We start from the raw sequence: 21,963 nt of genomic DNA, 5'->3' as shown, positions 1-21,963 counted from the left end.
TTTGGCTCAGGTCCCAGTGAGGTTGACCCAGGCCGCTTGATTCCTCCGTACAACATGCCGCCTGCACGTCGCTCGGCAAATGGGGCGACGATCACAATGCTTGCTGCGAGGTGATTTCATAAAAGCCAACGCAAAAGCGTTTCCGTATGCGTGAGTGATTACGAGGTCATTGCGCAAAAAGCGCAAATTAACGGCAGGGCTACGACAGATTCTTCATTCGGCTACTGCGAACATCGCCATTTTGTATCGTTGGATCGCACTCTCATTGTTAACATAACAATGAGAGTGCGATCCAACGATACAAAATGGCATCGATGGATTGGAAATGTAATTTTTGGATGAGCATCCTTTCGGTTTTTGAAACGAGAGATGTTCGCGCACGTAGCCCGCATGGTGCGTGTTTCTGTGTGCTTGTTTCGCGCTGCGTAAAACTCTGCGTGGCCACGCACCGTGAAAAAATACGCCCGTCAAACCGCTTGGGGCGCCAATCCCGCTGCTGCGTGCACAGCAGGTTTGGCGTATGTGCTTTACGAAGTGTTGGCAACATTCTCCTCTCCTTCCTGTTCCGTCCTGAAGTGGTTGTTTTTGTGTGCGTCCATTTGTAATTGAATGGCGTTTGCTAAAATCGACCCTCACGAGCGAAAGTCGGTGTATACTTGGAGATGTCCTTCTGCAGCTTTTTCCTAAGAGCGGCCATTGCTAAATAGGAAGTAGGATGATGGACCGGAACCAGAAGTGACCTGCTGCGCCGTGATTGGTTCCTACGGACGTCCGTGAACTGACTGCTGCGTGAAATATCAGACCTGCTCTGATGCAGTGAATCACGCGCTACGAGCAGCTGCGACGTACAAAATTTCTCGCTGGGCGTGAAAACTCCGCTTTTGCGCAAGAAAAACGCACCATGCGGGCCGGTCTTTACTTGTACTGCGTGAAGCTCAATGGGGAACATTTGTGGCAGTACGCTGGCCGCGTTTATTTGATTAATATAAACATGGGCGCCGTTCAGGGGGGCAAGGTGGGGGCACTTACCCCTCCCTGGCTCAGACCTTTCTTCTTTTTTTTTTTTCGTGACTTTGCCGGAGCCCTGCCGTCGTGGTCAAGGCTGCACATCTCTGAAAGTTCCCGCCGTATTTTTTGTACTTTTCTTTTTTCGTTTCGTCACCCGCTAACAGCACGCGATCTGTCCTATATAATGTAGGGCTGTGCAGTAGCACCCGGGTCCGAGATCTCGCCCCCTCCCCCTGAAAAATTGCCTATAGCGGCACCCCTGAATATAAATATTTAATCTATTACTTATTGGTATTAGAAGTAGTTTAAGTAATCATCAAAATAAGTAATTTCTTCAACAGGAATGGTTTGCACGTTTTAAAGGACTTTGAGTACTTGAATGCATAATAGCTCAGTATCACTCCTTTCAATACTTCACACTGGAACGACTTACTGGCCCGAAATTGTTCTGTATGTTTGCCCGAGAAGTGTAGTGCAAAACTACTTATTATTACGTGAGAACTTTACAGGAAGGGAAATTTGAATGGAACTCTATTCTGTAATTTGAATGGTATAATGGAGTTCTTCCTTATTAAGTGTACACGCACACAAAAAAGGCGTTTGCCCAGCCATTGATAACGTCTTGCGCAAGAATTTATTCCACCATGAAAGACGTCTACTTTCTTTTCTCCGGAAACGGGATTTTCTAATATGAGATTCTGAGTGTGCCCAGAAGCGCTTTCCAACGTGATGCCGACGAATAAAATACGGAGGTGCCCCCACGCGAAGATAGAGCTCCAAAGATAGCGGAGGGGAGAGGCGGCAGGGAAGACGAGTTAAAAAGTAAACTCGGAAACCGATGTGAAACGCCGTCTGCGACGTCTCTCTTTTTGTTCACTGAGACAGTCGTACTCACGCGGTAGTACGAAGTCGTGCAGTTCCGTGTCGATTTAATCTTGCAGCGCCGGAAATATCCATAAAAATGAAGCCGTAAAAAATAACGTATTCTATTTTATTTTTTACGCTTCTTGACTCGTTTTTATTGCTAGCTGAGAGCAGGACTGTCCGTATTGACGGTGACTTCGTTCTTCATTTAAAGACATAACGAAGTTCCCGAATTAGCCCCATTTGCTTTTTGTGCTTCGTGCAGTAAAAAAAAAAAAGAAAAAGAAAGAAAAAGGATGTAAAATGGGGTTGCGAAGTGATATCAGATGAGGGAAGCGGCTTTTGTACGTTTACCTTGTAAATGGAAATGACGAATTTAAAATCGCAGTCCCTAGCAATACGGAAACTAAAGGGGGAAGAACATCCAGGCAGACTTGTACGTATCTTGAGTACGTACTCAAAATACAGTATTTTAAATACTTTTTCCGATATTTTGGTACTCTACTCAATACTTTTTTGCGACAAGTATTTTAATGTATTTAAAATACTTTTTTCGGTATTTACTACTCAGTATTCAAAATACTTTCCTTCCTCGTCAAGCTATATCCAGCACGCTTCCCACCGTGCCGAGATTTTCAGCTCACTGGAATTTAACCCCCTTTTTCTTCTTTTTGGGAATTCGCGAATCTGTCATTTATCCTCTTGTACAATAGGCTGGTCCGAAGCCTCACCTTGCTTCTCAATAGCCAGCTTCGTCAGAAAACCGTTCCTATTCATATTGCCAGGAATCACCAGGGGATTAGGTACAAGAAAATCCCGGAATTTATTTCCTTGGTCATCAAAGCCATAAACACGTGCGCGAATTCAACCTCCCTTTGTTATTTCACCAACCAACCAACCAACCAACCAACCAAACACATGCCAGAGGTTGAAAGACCCGAACCGACATACAGGAGGGATTACGAAGTTTTGGGTCAGAACATATCAACAAAGTTTACTTGGGTTCACCAAAGTTCACCAAACATTACTTGACACCAAGACGTTGCAAATGAAAGATATGCATGGCTGATGAAGTCTATTCCTTTCATTTGTAAGGCCACGTTCAGAATACGCGTTTCACTTACTGCTAATACTAAAGTACTTTAAAGAGTATCTTAAATACTTCTTAGAGTATTTAGTACTCTACTCAAAGTACTTTCAGTTTTGAGTATTTTGTACTCTATTTTAAATACTTTTTCAGTAGAGTATTTAGTATCTTATTTTAAATACTTTTGCGCAGTATTTTGTACAAGTCTGCATCCAGGTAATAACAATCTCCAAAGCTGGCGTCACAAACCGTTATTACTCGATCACGTGTCGTGTCAGACACAAATCGATGAAATATCTAAGCTATAAAACATAAAAATGATATCAACACCAATATCTACACGTTGTTACAATTAATGTGTCATCTGTTCACGCTTAAAGCTGCGCTTTCGTTGATTGGACTGTCAGGCGCTTCAAATTTTCATACCACCCGTACGTGCATATACAGCCCTACACGACTTCAGAAAATCCCAGAGCGCTTAGCGCTGCTGTGAACTGCGTGAACCTGTGTATCGGAAAGAAGGAAAGTGTCTCCCATAAGTTCCCATAAGACCTTGCGGTGTCACAGGTGGCGCTTTATTCTTGAAGCGTGATGTGGGACGCTTGTCCCATCCTACAGCTGGCAATACAAGTGTCTCCAAACTCTATCGGTTTCTCCTCTCTCTGCCTACAGAGGCGCTCGTGTCGTCCTCGATATGGAAAAGAGAAAAGAATGGTTGCCGATGGATAGATCGCCCTGCTTGATGCCTTCTTTCACGGGAGACGCTTCGAAACCTGTACAAATTACGTAAATCGCGTGGTTTTCTGTTGTGTTCGTTGTTTTCGTTCACGCCGCTCCTGTGATAGTATCTTTTTCCGCTTCCCATTCTCAACATTGAATATTCCTTTCCGCAGTATAGTTTTGCACTACGGAATTGATCAGTGCTGTTGCAGTTTGAGTTCTCTAAGCCGGGAAACTCAATCGCACACATAAATAAGTTGCGGCAATTTCGGCTCAGCGCGAAATATACCTGTCGTCTGCTGTTACACTCTTATGCTTCTGCTGGGGCCCGCTAGGCGACGAGCAGCCAGCTTGAGAGGCGAATAGTTCACGACGTGTCAAGATAAGCGAAAACGAAACGTGGAGAACTATTCTTCCTTGCCCGTGACAACAAGCGCCCAGAATCCAATTGCGCGCGCGAGGAGCACTGAGATTTCGTCGTCTTCGGGTGAAAGGCAACGCTCCAAACTGGTTATGTAAATGAGTACATTGAAGCGTTCTTCTAATATTGGAAAGCCGAGAACCTGCAATGAAAGAAGGGAGTCACTGAAAAGGTTAGCCAGCTTTAGGACTCGAACCCACATCTTCTGGATTGCCGCTCAGGGGCTCTACCAACTGAGCTAAGCTAACACACTTCCCCAACGACAACCTGCAATGTGCAACGTTTTCCCTCTCTCTCCCCTTTGCAAGAACTTCGACAGGGCGGAGCGCGCTCTGATTGGTCTCCGCAAACAATTCGTCAGATCATCGCCGGAGATTGTTTGAGAAAACCGGGTTGCCAGATTTCGCTTCGTTCTGGCTGTCGTGGGGCCGAAATTTGGGTAATGACGACTTTGCTATATTCTGGCCACTTTACATATTCGCACTCTATCGCGCTTTACGTCTACTCAATCCTTGCGGCTCACTTTTTGCACTCCGTGAGCGGAGCCCCACGTGACATACCATCCCACCGCTTCGACCTTGGAGAAAACACAAAAGAGGGAGAAGACATCGCTCCCATTTTCCCGTCTTTCGATCAGCCTCACACGATTTCGCCACCACGTGACCCTCCCCGGACGCCGGCGTCGTTGCTAGGAGACGAGTGCCCGCTCCAGAGCATGACATCGTTGCAATTTGTGGGCATATGATTACGTCACTCGCTCGTTGCGTCATCAAAACTTGCGGAGGCTCAAAAGATCTTAAAAAAATTCACAGAAATGCACAGCGTTCGTAAACAGGATTGAAATTTCGCGTATAGAGTCCTTGAGGCACCTTTTTTTCGTGGACTAAGTGAAATAAACACTGTTTTCTGAGTCCGGAGTGGCACTTTAAAGGTAGCTGCACCGTTCTACTCTGGCTGGTCAATCGGCTATCCACGGAATATTCGGGACTACCTTGTTAGTGCTGGTGCCATCTTTCTACGCCATTTATAGTCCTTCGCACAGCCGTCCTAAAGCGAGCTTCGGCCTGGGGCGGGATGAACGTGACACTCCCTCCACGCACGCACGCACACGCACACACAGACACGCACACACACACACACGCGCGCGCGCGCGCACACACACACACACACACACACACACACACACGCGCGCGCACGCACACGCGCACGCACACGCACACGCACACACACACGCACACACACGCACGCACGCACGCACAATGCTACCTGTGAACGAGAGAGAGAAGAAAACAAGCTCAAACAGTGCCGTGAATCTACGTGTATTAAACGGGAGTCTGGCCATTAGGAGGAGCCTAAGAAAGAGGCTCGACCTGTCAATCAAACTTGAGTGCCTTTCATTGGTTGCCGTTTTCCATGGGGGCCACCATGACACCAAAATTTATCCAAGATGGAGGATGGTACTTGAAACGGCGGAAGCGGAGATTTCTTGACAAAAACATTCTCAGACTACTTTGATTTCATGCTGTGAGTGTATATCCTCGTGTACGCATTTGCAAAAGCAGCTTCAACTTTCGCTCCGCCATCATTATTTACGCTAAAATGAGATGTTTCGTCGCTACCGTTTGGCCTGTGAAGACCGCTATCTCAAGAAAATAGCAAGAAAGACTCCCTGATGCGTAAGATGCTGCTTTGTATCATTGAATTTTATTTATACGCACATCTTTACGCATTTTCGAGTAAGTGTACTTGCATTACGTGATTTGAAAGTTCATACCGGCAGCCGGCAGCTACGAAGAATCGGTTCTACCGCTCTCCTGGCCAATCACTTCTGCCAGTAACCAATTCTGCCATTCCGAGCCTTCCCAACATGACTCTCTCCACGCAGATGACGTTGATAACAGTGGGTGCAGAATCCGTCGTTCTTGGTCTGTCAAGCGCTAACTGCATACGACGAATTCTCGACGGAAAAACGGTCACCGTTTTTCCGGTGAGCCGACGCGAGCAATGGGAACTTCACCGATTTCTCGACGACAGCGGTGGACAGAAAAATTCGTCGAAGAGCGGAAGCGGCTGTCCGACGGCAGCCAATAGGACCTCTCCACGCGCTGTCGTTCCACGAGCGGATGTGCCGGACCAGTGGCGGGCATTTCGGATGCCAGTATGACTAACCTGGGAAGTGGGAAGGATGCTGTCGTCTGCTCGCTGCTGTCCGAGGGCGCTTTTGTAGCGCATGCTTCGCGAATATGCTTTGACCGCAAGAAATTCTTCTGTGTGCCACTACAATTTTTCTATGTGTAGGAAAATATTTATCGGCTAATTTGAAGTCAGAATTTAACACGGAGTAACGAAACGCCCGCTAGAGCGCCACCGTCCGCCGCAGTGGAAATCTGTGCATGCGGTTCATCCCGCCGTTTTTCCGTCGAGTTGTCATGCCGGTGGGGAAGTTGGCCGTTTTTCCGTCGAGAAATCGTCGTATGCGGTTACCGCTTCACCAGCGATATCCGTTTCAATCCAAATTAATCGACGTTCTCCAAAATGGCGGCACCCAGTAAATAAGGTTGAGATGTAAGTACTGGATGGCCCGCAGTAATAGGGAACTGTATTTCGACCTGTGATTGGCTGGGTACGTCAAAAAGTGGGTGGAGCCTCAGGTATATGCAGGTTCCATTAGTTGCCAGATACCCTTTTAATATACACGGCACCGAGCTCGAATGCACTTCCGCGCTCTTGACGGTCGCTTGCTCTGGTGATAGTGCCCAGGGCAGCTGCCCCATCTTCCCATCTCCTCCCGTATATAGGGACGGCTGTTGCTGACAGAGTGATTGCTGGCGACTGTGAGCCACTGGAAGACATCTTGCAGGGATGTCTGTTCGCCCCGTCGTTCCTTTCCTACACTCTTAAAAATGAACTTCACCGCATAGCACGCTCCTAGCCAACCATTATCTCGAATGATATCGTTATCTGCCCTGATTTGTTGAAAACAGGAGGCGTACGCCTTTTCTGTGACAATTATGAACAGCATAAGTGTCACAGAAATGGCGTACGCCCCCCGTTTTCAACAAATCAGGGCAGATAACGATATCATTCGAGATAATGGTTGGCTAGGAGCGTGCTATGCGGTGAAGTTCATTTTTAAGAGTGTACGTACGTAGGTTTCCCAGCACTTGGCGAAAATAGGTTAAGCTTCCTCCACACAGATAACACGCACAGCTGCATTTCCAGAAACTTGGATTCGCCAGATTGGGCTCTGCGCGTAACCGACCCGTAACGACGCCATGCATCAACCAGCCTTTTCGATTCTCTGTCCTTTTTTTTTTTTTTTCTTCGATAGATTAGAGTTAGCACTTGGAGTAGTCCATCCAGAACCGAAAAGTTCAGGGGGTGGGTTGCGAAATAACCAGGAGTGCAGTTATATTGTAACAGTAGTACGGAAGGAAAGGGAGTGTTGCGGAGGGGGGGCTCTGGATAAACCACTGAGCACTTATATACTTTCGGCTGCTATGTGGAGAACTCCGTCTTGTATCGACCAGTTTCCTATTATGCGCGGTTGGAAGTTTTGGGGGAACCGCCGCGGTGCACACGGTCGATGGGTCGGTCGGTGTGAGGTCCAGTGGCAAGGAACCGACCGGAGACTCGCCAAAAAGAGTTTTTCGGGAACCGAAGGGAAACAACCGATGCACTGTAAATATGCTTTCACAGAACAATAATAAGCGTACTCCCACACGTATATTTGGCCGGTAAGATAGGGTAGAGTGGTCTATGTTGAAGACAGTTGAGCTGTTTTGTTAATAGCAGTCAGAATAATCGCCTAAATTGTACCATAATTCGTCAACTGAATCCCCAAACCTTTGAGAAATGATGCAACAAATTACTGTGGTGCTAAACCAGATATTTATTTTCCTACGAATCAAAAAATGACGGGCTACATATTTTCATCAACTTACCCCACCCTATGGGGGTAAGTTGAGGACATCAAAAAATTAATGCTGGGTTTCAATTTTGTTTTTTGTTTGCGCCAGCCGAAACGGTCAGCCACGAGTAGTGCACATGGAAACACAGGGCAGTGACACGGCATCGTAACGGTGAGGTCATATTTTATTAGGCGAGGAGCAGAAATGAGCAAATTGGAAGTCAATGCTCGCGAAAGTTACAGAAAAAAAAGGCCCCCCTGTTATCTTGACCACATCTGCAAAACAGCGTCTCACGTCTCTTTAAAAAGCTGCGTGCAGAACGTAAACACGTTACTTCAAAGCCCAGATAACGACTGTGCTCACCCTGGTGTCACAGACGAGGAAAAAATATTGCTAAGAAAATGCTACGCGAAAAACCCAAACTGTCCTCAACTTGCCCCCATCTTCAAGCAGCCCCACTTTACCCTATTGTACAATCTACGAAATGGTACGTTTGAACAGTTCTAAGTCACCACAGCATCGCCATATGGAACGGCATTCAAAATGGCGGCAGTGGTCTTTTGCGATGTTTTCTATACGGCGAGTTTGTGACCCTTCGTCTGACTAACGTCTGAAACGTTACAACGTCTACTTTCTAAGTTGCTGGCTTTTATTGTGTTGTGCTAGCGGTGCGGAAAGTTCAAATAAAATAAGTGACTCAGGGATTTCCCCCCCCCCCCCCCGCTGCATTTTTGCAACACCCCTCCTGAAATTTCTCAGGTGACCCCACCCAGGTCGGCCACCAACACGTTCTGGTAGTGAGTCCGGCGCAGCGAATTACATCCTATACTGTCAAACTTGGGCTGTCATGGGATGATCGTAAATTCAGATCGGATGATCGGATGATCATGGGATGATCACTTGGGATGATCGTACCATTCACTTGTCCAAATTCATTTGAAAGTGACTGTTCAATGCATATATTGCGCGCATACACGAGCAAAAATGCGTGCGGGCACGCAAACTCACTGTGGATCATCAAGAACAATTTGCGATTTGATTATGCATCTTAATGTTGAAATGCCGTTCACAATGAATCTGTATTCTAACGTACTGTGTTCTAACGTAATAACATGTACAAATAAAACGGGAAAGCTGTGCAGAGATGTCACCATTGTGCCACGATTCTTTCCGTGGCTAAAAAAAATTCCTTAAAGGGAAACTCCGCATCAAAAACGTGTTGAAGTAACAGTGCGACATCAATCCGTACCCTATGATATTTCAGTGAATACAATTTCTCATCCCCAAGTGGCCCAGATGATTAGAAAATGAATATTTTGCTTCGAGTGATCAGGCGCTCCTCCACGGCGCTCCTCCTCAAGCAACACTGTGCTTCACCTCACCGGTATTCCTGATGTACGGCTTTCTGTAGGTCTTGCTTTTACTACTGGCGAATATTTTAGAACGAAATCGAAGAAGCAGACGACTGGTCATCCATGGGCGCGTTAAGCAGGCTCCCGAGCGCCATAACCCGGGTTTTCAGGGGAACGTACCCTTGGTGTCTCTACTTAATGGTGTTTGTGAGCCTATCCGGAAGCCGAGCGCCAGAGCCGCTGAGCGCGCGCCGCCTATCGAGCTTTCTTTTGTCGTCTGCTTTTAAGTAAACATAGCAGTAGACCATAGCAGTCCTGTATAATATTATAACTGTTTACCACCGACATCCAATGATTCCGGAAACACAAAGAGCATGGGTGGTTGCAACGTGTTGCAACGGTTGCGCCATTTCGAAAGATAGTACACCGGAACATGCGTCACGCTCCGGAACTGGCCCCGCTCTTCCCCAGCGTTCCCCGGCTCTCCAGCTCCGAAGAAGGGTTGCGCCGGGTGCACCCGGGAACGTGCACCGGAAGTGACTTTGGAGGTGTTAAGTGATCCCCTGAAAGAGGGAATGTTCCCGGAGCACGAACCTAACGCGCCCCATGCGACACGAAGAAGTTACAAAGCGCGTGCCCGAAAAACAGCCGGTGGCCCACACGAGACTACCGGTGACGTCACGCATGGTACAGGAGGTATTAGAGCGAACCTTCAGAAGTTTCGGTTTCGTTTTGAGCTTCCCAGCTCTTTTGGCAACTAATGAGTCCCATATTGCCAAACCAACTGTATTTCTCATTTTGGAAGAATGTATCGGACATATTTACACAGCCATTATAATAGTTCCTATAAAACTGTTAAATAGGCCACTAAGATACGCCATGCGGCGTAATTCACACCACAGAGTCATAATTATCGCAGAAATTGAATCGCATATTGTTGGTTACCGGACTTTAATTTGGTTTCTTTTTCTTTTTGTGGTGAAAAGACAGGACGAAAAAAAGTCATACCTAAATCTTCACCCATTCGCGAGCGCTCATCACTCCCTCTCCCACACATTCTCTCTCTCTCTCTACACCAGCGGAATGGCTGAGTGGATAGAAGCATCCGCTGGATGGTGGTAACTCGTGCTGTAGGTAGACTGGGAAATGGTGGGTTCGAACCCGTAGCACCGGTTGTACTGTCTGATGTTTGCCCTAGCCTTTCCAGCAGGCTTTCCACTCTGATGTCTGCGCGGTTCCCCACGAAGTTCGACCAAGGACACCCACTAACTCTTATTTCCCACTGCTGACCTCTCTCCACGTCTGTACGCTGCTTATAGCCACAGTTGCTTAGCGGCGCTAACACAGCATAAAAACAAATCTCTCTCTCTCTCTTTACATCTCTTTCCCACTCGACCTCCTTCTCGCTAACTCTATATCGGAAACCCCCTTTAAACCTGAAATACCATGTATCTCCGAGAAGTCATAAACATCTTGCTAGCGTCCTCGACCAGAGTGTCGAACCCGCGACCCCGATGCCAGTGTGCTAACACATAATTACTTAGGAAGTTCGAGCAACGCTCAACGCGACGCAATTGTTACACCGTTCTCGACCGGCTGTCGAACCAGCCATAGGAATCTTACGGAGATAGGCTAGAAGGAAAGCTGGGGAGGAGGATCGGAGGAGAGCAAAGCACTTGCATGTATGCGCTCGGAAGCAGCCATATTGAATCAGCCGAGGAGGAAATGTTGTATATTTCCAGCCCGTGAAAGTAGCCACAGTTCCAAAAACTGTTGCAACACTTGCTCGGTTGCTCCTCTGCTTCCGTCGGCTATACATATTTTGTCAGTGTCCGCCCGTATCCAGGCTTGTAGTCAAGGCTGGTTGAGGCAGCGGCGGAGACGGCGTCCCCATGTGGCGTCCGTGTCGTGTCTGTCTCTTCGTGTGTGTATGTGTTTTATTTATTTATTTATTTACATACGTTGAGGACCCCCAAGGGGGTATTACACAACGGAGGGGCAAGGAAAAAGACAAGGAAACAAAGCATGTAAAAAAACAACAACAACAAAAACAAACAGACAAATAGCAAAAATATTGCAACAGATGTACAACCAATATAAAACAATAGATTTGCAGTGCTCACTAGAAATGACATTGGATGAATGCAAAAGGAAAAGACGGTCGAGGTGAGAAAATAAAAGAAAAGAGGTGGCGGAAAGTGACGCTGGAGCGATCATGAGATGTAGGCTATGTTTTGTAGTGTTGGGTGATGGCAGCCTTAAAGTGGGCGGGGTCTTGCATAAAAACTATCGACTCTGGCAGGTGATTCCAGTCCCGAATTGTTTTAGGAATGAAGGAGTACATGAAAGAATTAGTATGACATTTTGATATATCTTACGGTTTCATGGGTTCTGGTGGTGTGTTACTGTTCCAAAAACATTTTTTGGTGTTATGTTTGTTGTATGCTTACTGGATTCCTTTGTTTGCATGTGCCGCGACAACAGTAGCTGATTCAATATGGCGCTCCTCTCGCCCGTACGTCCCAGTTTCGGAGGTTTCATTCTAGCATATCCATAAGATTTCTATGGAACCAGCGACCCCGTATGCTCAGTGTGCTGAACAATCGAGCCCCGTCTGATTTTTGTTTAGAGAAGTGCGGCAAGTTTCCCGACTGCGATAATGATATCAGTAACGGAAGAAGTGCAAGGGCGCAGGCGAGCTGGTACATGATACAGTCGACCCCCGTTTATCCGGACTTCATTTATCCGGATCCCGCGGTATCCGGGCAAAATGCACGGGAACGGATTTTCCTCTATGTATTTTGTTCTCGTTTATCCGGACTTCAGCTTCCGGACTCGGACAAGAATTCCAGGGAACGAAAGTCGAAAATTCTTGTAATCCAGCTTCAGTTATCCGGACTACCGTGAGTAAGAGGGGACACTGACCCCGTTTCGTCACCCTTTTCGCTGTGATGGGGTTATTCCCGTCACTTAAGGACCTACATTCCTCCGTAGGGGAGACAACCGTGCACGATGACCCCCTTCTCTATTTGTGTGCGTTGGGTCACGTTGACCAGTCCAGTCATTTGGAAATATCTCGAGCAACTGTCCGGTTCTAGAGGGGAAAACTCGAACCCGAGGGCCTGCTGCTTATACGGCCCGTTGGCCGATGAAGGCATTCCCCTAGGTGAGCTGCGATCCCTAATGCAGAGGCTCACTGCGACTGCCGTAGATGATGCTGCGGTTTCTGACTACGTTTATGTTGATAAGGATGATGACGCGTGCGCAGTTATGACTGATGACGGTGTGATTGCTGCTGTTGCCTACGATGATGTGCAGCAAGACGGTGCCGATGACACCAGTGAGAAACAAGGCTCCGACATTGACACTTTGCGTCCACACTGACATTCTTCGAGCAGCGCAACGGCGTGGCTCAACTCTATGCAATTAGCAAAAGTATGCAGGAATCGAATACCTACACTACTATGTAACAGCTGTCATTGACGAGATCTCTGTGTTTTAATTAAACCTTGCTCTGTAGGACGTTTCTATTCGGTCGTTTCATTTATCCGGATGCCCCGGTATCCGGACGATTTCGCCGGGAACGGCACCGTCCGGATAAACGGGGGTCGACTGTAATACGAAGGGAACCCAGAGACAGGGGAAAGAAAACACGAAACACACACGATCTCATATGATGATATCAGTCACTGCCATTTTCTCTGGCTGCGATTCACCACGCGTCACGCTGTTAATTTGCCACTTACTTTGTCTTTCAGTCTACCTCTACCATGTAAATGGGTGGATGTCTTTGTCGCGTATTTTTATCCCACAGCAGTGATGTTTAGTGTAGTCTATCTCACTGAACAACAGCGTGGCAAATGGGGAAGAAAAAAAGGACGCTGGGAGCAGCTTGTTCCGGGTCCTGTTTGTCGCCTCTTATGGTATACCTGTTTTGCTGGAACTTTCCGAGGCGAATCCTTTCCGAAATGATGATGTCATCCTTAACGAGGTTATGAAACACGACAGGCAACATTGATGGCGAAACGACACTGCCACCAAGCACGTCCATATCCGTTGGCGCGTGGATGGAATTTTTTTTTTTTATGTGCGGAGCTGGCAGCGTCCACTCGGTTCCATCCTGCGGGGCGGTCTGAAGTATATGGCATCGGGATTAGATGAGCGTCAACCGCAGAGACTAATAGGGCTTTCCATCAGAAGCGAGGGAAGGAAAAGCAGTGGGGAAATATCCTCGTCACCGAGGGATTTTCTTTGCCAGCAGTCATTTAGAGTATATATTGGGAAGATGGAGTAAAGTAGAAGGTTTCGTTCCGTTTTTCTTGGGTGGCAGCGTGATGTAACTAGGGTTCCTACTTTTCGAAGCTCTCATCGGGCAAAAGTCGGGGAATCTTTACCGGACTTTGCAATTTCTGAAGAAAGAAAAAATGAAAAGAAAAAAACGACTCTTTTTTTTTTTTTTTTGAAGTCTCAAATAATGCTGGAATCTCGAGGTACGAACTCTGTATTCTCGCGGGCTATACAACGCTTAGGAAAATAACGATTTCTTCCTCGGTAATTCTGGTACACGGAAGATTTCGTGCACAGCGTAATAAACCACATATCAAAGTGTCACGGCCAGTTTAATGTCCTTCGCCTTGGCCACCCGGTGGGTCCCTGCTGACACCACAAGATGCACCCCACTTTTGTTGCGGCAGTGACGGAAAATGCTCGTTATATATGTGCTGACTCAAGGCACGCAAGGTTTCCCTGTCTCGCGAGCGCTGTTTATTGCATATATATAATGAGCTGAGTCGTTGACTTAGCTCCTCCACTCCATGTGTCTCTACGTAGATGTTTTTTATGCGTCGTGCGTTAGATGTATGTGTATCCGGTTCACCGACTGTACCGGGAAACACTGCATTATGGATGTACATATAAGCCTTTCGCGTGAATCACGTTACTGCATTCTTGGCTCCTCTTCGTAAAGCTGTCAGGGGGGGGGGGGATGACTCTCACGACTATTAGGATCGAAGTGCTGAGAGAGTTATTTTTTATCCCGCGTTAGTACGAGCCAATGAACTGCGGGTATGGGCAGCGTACAGACGTACAATATAGCAGGAAGGAATGGGAGGGTTAATATATGTCATGGGCAGACTTCAGAGGCAATTGTGTCGTCTGGAAGGTCTTCCAGGAAACTCGGGAGGGGGGATAACGTAGCATTCCCGCAGTTGCCTCGATCGTGATAACCTCACCGAGCAAATACGTTCGATGCTTTACTATAGTCAGTGACAACATAAGTCATACACTTGACCCCGCCCCCGCACAAGAATCGCTCCGCGCGCGCGAATGTAGTGCGGCACTGCCAAGTGGGGAATGGGGACAGAGGGAGAGCCGGCACTACATCGCGGAGCGGGGGCGTCGTGCAAAGGCTGGTTGCCAATGGCAGGAGCCTTCCACGGGTGAGTGGGCGGTCCCAATAGTAGGACTTAAGTTGTCACTGACTATAGGCGCTCCTAAACCGCCGGCGGGTACTCAAGCGACCCTCCTTACGCGTCGCTGTATAGGGAAAAGGGGAGGAGTCACGTTGAATGCCCTGCCATAAATGTTTCTGTGCTCACGGTTCCCGTGGCGCCATCTATCGTCCGAGCTAATTTTTTTTTTTTTTTTTTGGCGCAGACCACGGGAATTTCCGAGGAGCTGACCCAATAATGCTATCGAATTAAAAAATCAAACAGGGCTACCGGTGGTAAGATATTGGCACATTATATCCCATGCCTTCATCCCCTTTTATCCCCTTTTATTTTAATTTCTTTTAAAACTTTTAACAAATCAGGGGCGAGAACGATGTCACTCTGGATGGTGGTTGGCTATAGGCGCGTACTGGCGCTGCGGTGTGTGTAGACAGTTGCTTAGTTGTCAGGTTAGCTCGGCGAGTAGCAAGCCAGCTTGCCTAGGCTGATCTCTCCTTAAATCTTCCATAATAATGAGTGTAGAGAGTGTTCCGTAGTACCGTTTTCTAACGCACCCAGTCATCCTATGAGGTTCTGAGTCATCGAATGCTGCCATCGGTTCCCGTATGTACGATAACTTCGCGGTGACGTTATCGACGGCGGTCAACGTGTTGAAAATGGGATGGATCAACCTGGACAATTCGCATCTTGCACGATAGCGATGTTTTAGTAAACCACTTTGCAACGTCCTTCTACGGTACACGGTACGATAATCCGAAACGATATCACGATACGCGCGACTGGCGCTGTTACCGTTTTAGTGCACCGTGCAAGGAGACGGTACGGTTAATAGACCTATACAAGAGAAACGTCATCATGACGTTGGTAGACAGACTGAAGCCGAAACAAATCGGGAGGGGTGGACTGGGTTACTGGGTTCCACGAATGGGCACTTGTTCGCTGCCTCCTATAGACCTCTACCTGATTGTAAACAAATGACGTCATAGTGTTCGACAGCGCCACGAATTAGGTAGAGTTGAACTACGTTCAGTGCTAGTGGCGAACAAGGTCGCGCCCGAAAGCCACGGTCTTGAGGGGATTACGATGGTCTCTGAAAGGGACGCGACCTTCGGTCCTACTTTTCTTTCAATAGGAGACAGCGAACAAATGCCCGTTCGTGGAACTCAAGCTCTCCCCTTCCGATCTGTTTCGGTTTCAGTCTGTCTACCAACGTAATGATGACGTTTCTCGGGTAGAGGTTTATTGAAAGAAAGATAGGACCGAAGACCGAAGATCCCATCCTCTTCGTCCTGGAAGTTCGTCTCTGTGAGCAGTGTTTTCTCCCTTTCTTCCACTAGAATATTCCGTGAGGATGTCGCTCGAGTCGTGCGAATACGCAGTAGGTAGCATAAAAATGCTACGGGAGTCCGCACCGCCATATCTTGCTTCTCGCCGAGTTATACTCGCGTTCAACTTCAGAAGGAAAAGAAATCTACTCCGTCAACTATACATACGCCGTTGGAGATAGGGAGACGCAGTAGGACGGCAGGAGAAATATTGCAACGCCACCGCGAAAGTGGCCAGTCTAAACAGCCAACACGGAAGCAGAGTGAGTATGATGGATAACAGCGGACCTCTCTACACCCATCCCATCTGCGGTGCAGTAATATTCTTGGAATGCGCGGCCCGTAAAACGGTCGTCGGGGCAACATCGCTTGCGGTGTTGTTTCCGGGAAGATTTTTTTCTAAAGTAATATTTTGAGAGCTGGCAGAGTAGATCTCGTTTCCTTCTTAAGTTGAATACGACTACAGCCCAGTCGTCGTGTTTTCCTCTCGAATCCCCGCAACCCGCGTGACGTCCCCCATAACAAGGTACGCTATTCTTCGAGGAGTTCCGTACCGGCGAGACGCTAACGAAGCTCCGATAGCGTCGCGCATGCGCCATGAGACCAACGCAGTAGCGCGTATCGTATCTGAGATACAAAGACGGTCTCTCTAATGTGTCCGAAAGAGGTGCGTACCACCTTTTCTCGAGTCAGGAGACAGAACGATGTCGTACTGAATGGTGATTGGCTCCGTGCGATGCTGTGAACTTCTACTTTAATGGTGCGCTAAATCTCCGTGATGGTGTACATGCAGTTGCGAAATGGGGTCACCCATTCCATTCCATTCCGAGGAATGGAAATTTGCGATAATTCCATTCCTTTCATTTCCTCGGAATGAAAAGTTAAGGTCAATTCCTACACTTGGAATGGCTTGGCAACCCCATTCCATTCCTTTAATTCCACCAACCAATAAAAGAAAAGGGACCAGTAACCGTACTGGCTAGCCCAGGATAGAGTCACTAAATAGGGAGCAGAGTAGCGACACTGAGCCACGCCGGCGAGCGAGACCGCCATCTTGAGTCCGGCGCGGCTGTGTCGCCTAGCAATGGGACGCCAATCTCCCCCTTCTCCGCCGGAGAACAGCGCGCAGGCGAGCGAGCTCGCAACAGAGGAAACCGGTTTTGGATGGAGGGGACTCAACATGACGATGCGCTCTTGGAAGGAGAAACCACGTGACATGATCGGGCCCAATCAAGGACACCGAACAGCGGCTCCGGCGCGGAAAAGGAATGCGATACTCTGTACCCCTATTTAGTGACTCTAGCCCAGGAGTGCTAAGGAGATTGACATTACTCAGCACGGAAAAAGCACAAAGACAAGGTTATTTCGCTCTTGACCGTGCGCAGGTGCGGTGGAAAGGGTGCGAAGGCAGAAACCAGCACGTCGAAACCAAAACTGCTACCGGGGCACCCAGACCATTCCATTCCAGGGACAGTTTCCGCCATCTCACTCCATTCCGGGCTCTGCTAAAACTGGAATGATTCCAACTCCGGAGTCGCAACTCCGCAACCCTGGTGTACACATTCATTACGTGGAAAACGAAGCAACGTTGTCGCCAGGCCCTTCAGTCTGCAATTCTAACGCGCAGTTGAGGTATACAATTGCAGCTGGACAATACGTAAGGGCTATTCGGAGCAGGCAAGCTTACTTGCGATAGCGTCAAACTTTCCAGGATCAAGGCTAACAACCCGAGACAATAATTAGCATATTCCCGCAGAATGCCGAGGCTAGCCCGCCTCGAAGTAATTGGATGCATCCGTCGGCACGTGCCGCATTCTTCCCACAGTCTTAAACCTGCCACTTATCTTCCTGTCAAATATGCGACTTATCTCACTATGGGGCCTCTACTAACAATAGGGAGCTCTGGAATAGGGGCGGCGCAGTTTGAGCGAATGCAATAACCGGACCGTATACGACGGACGCAAACGAAGGCGACGTGAGAGAGGTTTTGAATAGAGGTTACACCTCCCCCCCCCCCCACCCCCTCCCACTCCCCCACAGCCGACCAAAATGTAAACACCTCACTCTTGCGGCAAACGCGAGCTGTAACCTAAGCTCCTAAAATAATCCCCAATAACGCCCTTCGACAAAGAAACCGCCCCCCCCCCTCCCCATCAAAAGCGAGCGTTTATCTGTGTTCATCCACCTTTGGTAGTGCATTCTGGACAGGGAAAATGAGGGGGGTGTTATCGTCTTCCACATAAAGTTCGCGAAGAACAGTATGTTCGTGGCTATTTTAAAGTATTGAAAGTTCCGTGTTAGCGCCACGGAGCAACTGCGGCTATGAGAGGCGTACACACCTGAACTGATGCGTAGAGGACAGTGCAGGAGGGAGTAGCATGGCAGGAAGTGTTATTTATGCGTCCTGTGCCGACCTCAGGGCGACCTGTGCAGACATTCGCCAGGAAAGTCTGCCAGAAAACCGAAGGAAAACCAGAGCACGGCCGGTGGTAGAATTCGAACCTACCACCCAGACTTAATCTTTAGTACGTACTCAAAATACTGTATTTTGAATACTTCTTCCGGTATTTCGGTACTCTACTGAATACTATTTGCGACGAGTACTTTTTCTTGGTATTCGTTACTAACTACTCCCTCGTCGAGCCGTATCCAGCATACTTCCCCGCCGTGTCCAGAATTTCAGCTGATTAGAACTTTCCTCTTTTAATTAGGGGGGGGGGGGGATCTCGCATCTGTCATTTATCCTCCCGTACAATAGGCTGGCGCCACGCTTGACCTTGCTTGTCAATAGCCCGACCCCTGCGTCAGAAAACTGTCCCTATTTATATTTCTAGGTGAATATCTCGGGGGATATTAGATACAAGAGAATCCCGGCATTTATTTCCTAGCTCACCGAAGCAATAAACGCGCGCCAGAAGTCGAAACGCTCGAGCTGACATATAGGAGGGATTGCGAAGTTTTGGGTCGGAACATATCGCCAAAGTTTGCCAAACATTGCTTGACCCCGAAACCTTTCATTTGTACGGCCACGTTCAGAATACACGTTTCACTTACCGCTAATACTAAAGCGCTTGAAAAGAGTATCTTAGATACTTCGTAGAGTATTTAGTACTCTACTCAAATTACTTTCGGTTTTGAGTATTTCGCACTGAATTTTAAATACTTTCTACGCCTGGTATTTAGCAGTGATGGCTAGTAGTTAACTACATGTAGTTAAACTACTAGTTGTAGTTAAACTACCTGATTGTAGATAAGAAGTAGTTACCTACTATTTGCAGAAATGTAGTGTGCAACTACTAGTTAAACTACTATTTCGAGTAGTTAACTATAGTAGTTAAGTTACTGCAGGCGCCAACTGCTTCCGATTTTGCCGCAAGCTTTACGGCACGATTGTGCTTCCGACTTTTACCTTGAGCTGCTTGTTGGATGAGAACGGAGGTGCAGAGCAATTGTGCCGTTCATGTGTACTAAATCTTCACTTTTATCACTGCTCGTGATTCATATTTATACTAAATATTTTTCAATGTGAGTATTTAAATACCGTAACTACTACCATACATACTGTGAGGAAAATGCAAACATACCCAAAAATGTTTGTGAAAATATAATTATAAATAAATTTTTCCAATCTGTATTGAAAATACAAAATATAAATACACGTGCTTATATTTTAAATACTATTTTAATTACGATGCATTTAAATACTGCCCATCCCTTGATTGACAGTATCTGCGTCCGCAATCGCCTGGCCAATCTGAAATAATGTCCTCATCCGCACCCGCGCGGATATTGAATTTTTCTTTCTTATTTTTTTTAATTCCGCGTTTAAAGTCGCGAAGCAATTGTCGTTATGAGCGATGTACAGATGTGGACAGAGGTGTGGGGGACAGGGAGTTAGTGTGCATCCCGGGCCGACTTCAGGGGGAACTGTGCCGACATTCGTCCGGACTGTCTTCGGAAAACCCAGGGGAAACCCCAGGCATCACGGCCGGTGCTAAGATTCGAACCCATCACCTCCCGGTGTTCAGCAAGGAGAATGTGTACGTCTATAGTCGGTCAGTGTTCAGCACGATGAGTGTATCCGCGCATCCAACTGTCATACTAGTTGTAGGAAACTATCGATCTGCACGAGGAAAATGCTGTGTTATAGAAACGGTCTTACTGTTCGCCGTACAAACTTTCCCGGAACCATGTACAGTTACTGCTACAGTATACCGCAGTTGTGCCATATTAGTCAGTTGAAGGCACAGAAATGTAAGGGACGGCACACTTCGACGCCGTTTTCGGTTCCTCCGTTGTGCGCTCCAGAGCCATTTATAGGGAGAGTTTGGCCATTCGTTGATCTTTTGCCGCCTCATGGGTGGAGCCTATTTTGACGTCAGAGTCATCGTTGCACCGCCCAAAAAGCCTGAATCCGAGCGGATTCCGCTTATCAGCCGTCTAGTCGCGCCATATTGATGCTGTCCTCCAGCTAGTCCACAGCTTCGTGGTCGCGCTGAATGTAATCTATAGGAATAACCGGCTCATGACCCACTCGCGCCAGTGATAAGGGGGCTTTGTTGCTGAACTGAAAGAGTTCAAGGACGAAAGGCTTTCGAAGCAAGAAGTTCGCACGTGTCTTCTCTCCGTTGATTGTAAACAACGGTCAGCATCAATATGGCGTCGGCGACCAGCTGACGACGGCACAACAATAGACCACGACGAGGGAGGTCGTTCAGCCGTGACGTCGCATGACGCGCTTTAAGTTAGGCTCCTCTAATGGCCAAACTCTCCCTATAAACGGCTCTGGTGCGCTCTCAATTATATCGCCCCCCCAGCGGTCGCCGACGGAAGCGTTCTCTTTTGCGGACAAAATGGTTTTTGTGGCTCGGTTTACCGCGCTCGTGTCAAAAGAACTGAAATGACCGAAAAACTGAAATATGGGAGTCGTCGCAAAAGCCAGACAGCGGTGGTATTTGAACCGCGCACCTCTCGATTACGGATCATGTGGGGTATCCAATTACGCTGCGCTGGCATCTGCTTTCCGACGACTTACCAGTGGGCCTCACTCAAGTAACGGGACACCTGCACTCACTCTCATCACATTCTCTCCCATATATTCCTTCCCATACACGCACGCACGCACATACAACACAGCGACACCTGGTGAACAGGATAGAAAGTATTTTCTGTTTCTGTTCTGCGTGGTTTCAGCCTCCGAACAGTTACTTTCCTTCGTGTTCAGATTTCAAAACTGTTAAATTTTTTAAAAATTAATTTCAAAACTGCATAGTTCTTTCCGCAGATGCGGGAATCCGATGTCGCGCGCGGATATCCGCGGATATCAGCGCACCCGGGCACACCTCTACCGGTATAGTGTTCCGCGAGAACGAGCTCACAAAGCTGACCAAGATGTTGGCACGAGCAACACCCGTGGATTCCGGTCACGGCGACGAGAAAGTGACCGTGTGCAGAGCACGTTCGCCTCTAGGGAGATCTCCCGTTTAAACACGCCTCCGGAAAGGAAGCTCGTCTCCAAACTGCTGACCTGTGTATACTAAATGAATCCTGATAGAACACGTCCCCGAAGTCGTCGCTGTATATAGTGGACGCGTTCGTGATCGTGCCCTAAGGTAACCTGTTCTGATCCCACCGTCGGTTGCGCTTCTAGAGGTTTTCCCTGGGTTTTCGGACAGGCATGTCGATACATTTCCCAATGGAGTCTGCAAAAGGCCGCATACTAATGGCGTCTTTGACTGGCAGCCGCCAATCGTTCGCTCTGGAGCACGCGCTCTATCATCGACTGGTCAAAATAGAGTGCTCTGACAACAGCTTCCGTTAGTTGG

At 47.8% G+C, this 21,963-nt stretch overlaps 1 protein-coding gene across 1 annotated transcript in view; it reads left to right on the top strand.

The window, feature by feature from the left end:
• Positions 1-21,963, top strand: part of LOC135368124 (calcium uniporter protein, mitochondrial-like) — a 214,950-nt gene that overhangs the window by 52,281 nt on the left and 140,706 nt on the right. The gene's annotated exons all lie outside the window — the stretch shown is intronic.

The sequence above is a fragment of the Ornithodoros turicata genome, chromosome 9 (assembly GCF_037126465.1).
Source record: "Ornithodoros turicata isolate Travis chromosome 9, ASM3712646v1, whole genome shotgun sequence".
Classification (NCBI taxonomy): domain Eukaryota; kingdom Metazoa; phylum Arthropoda; class Arachnida; order Ixodida; family Argasidae; genus Ornithodoros; species Ornithodoros turicata.
The sequence above is the reverse complement of the archived record's forward strand: the minus strand, read 5'-3'. Positions and strand labels throughout refer to the sequence as shown.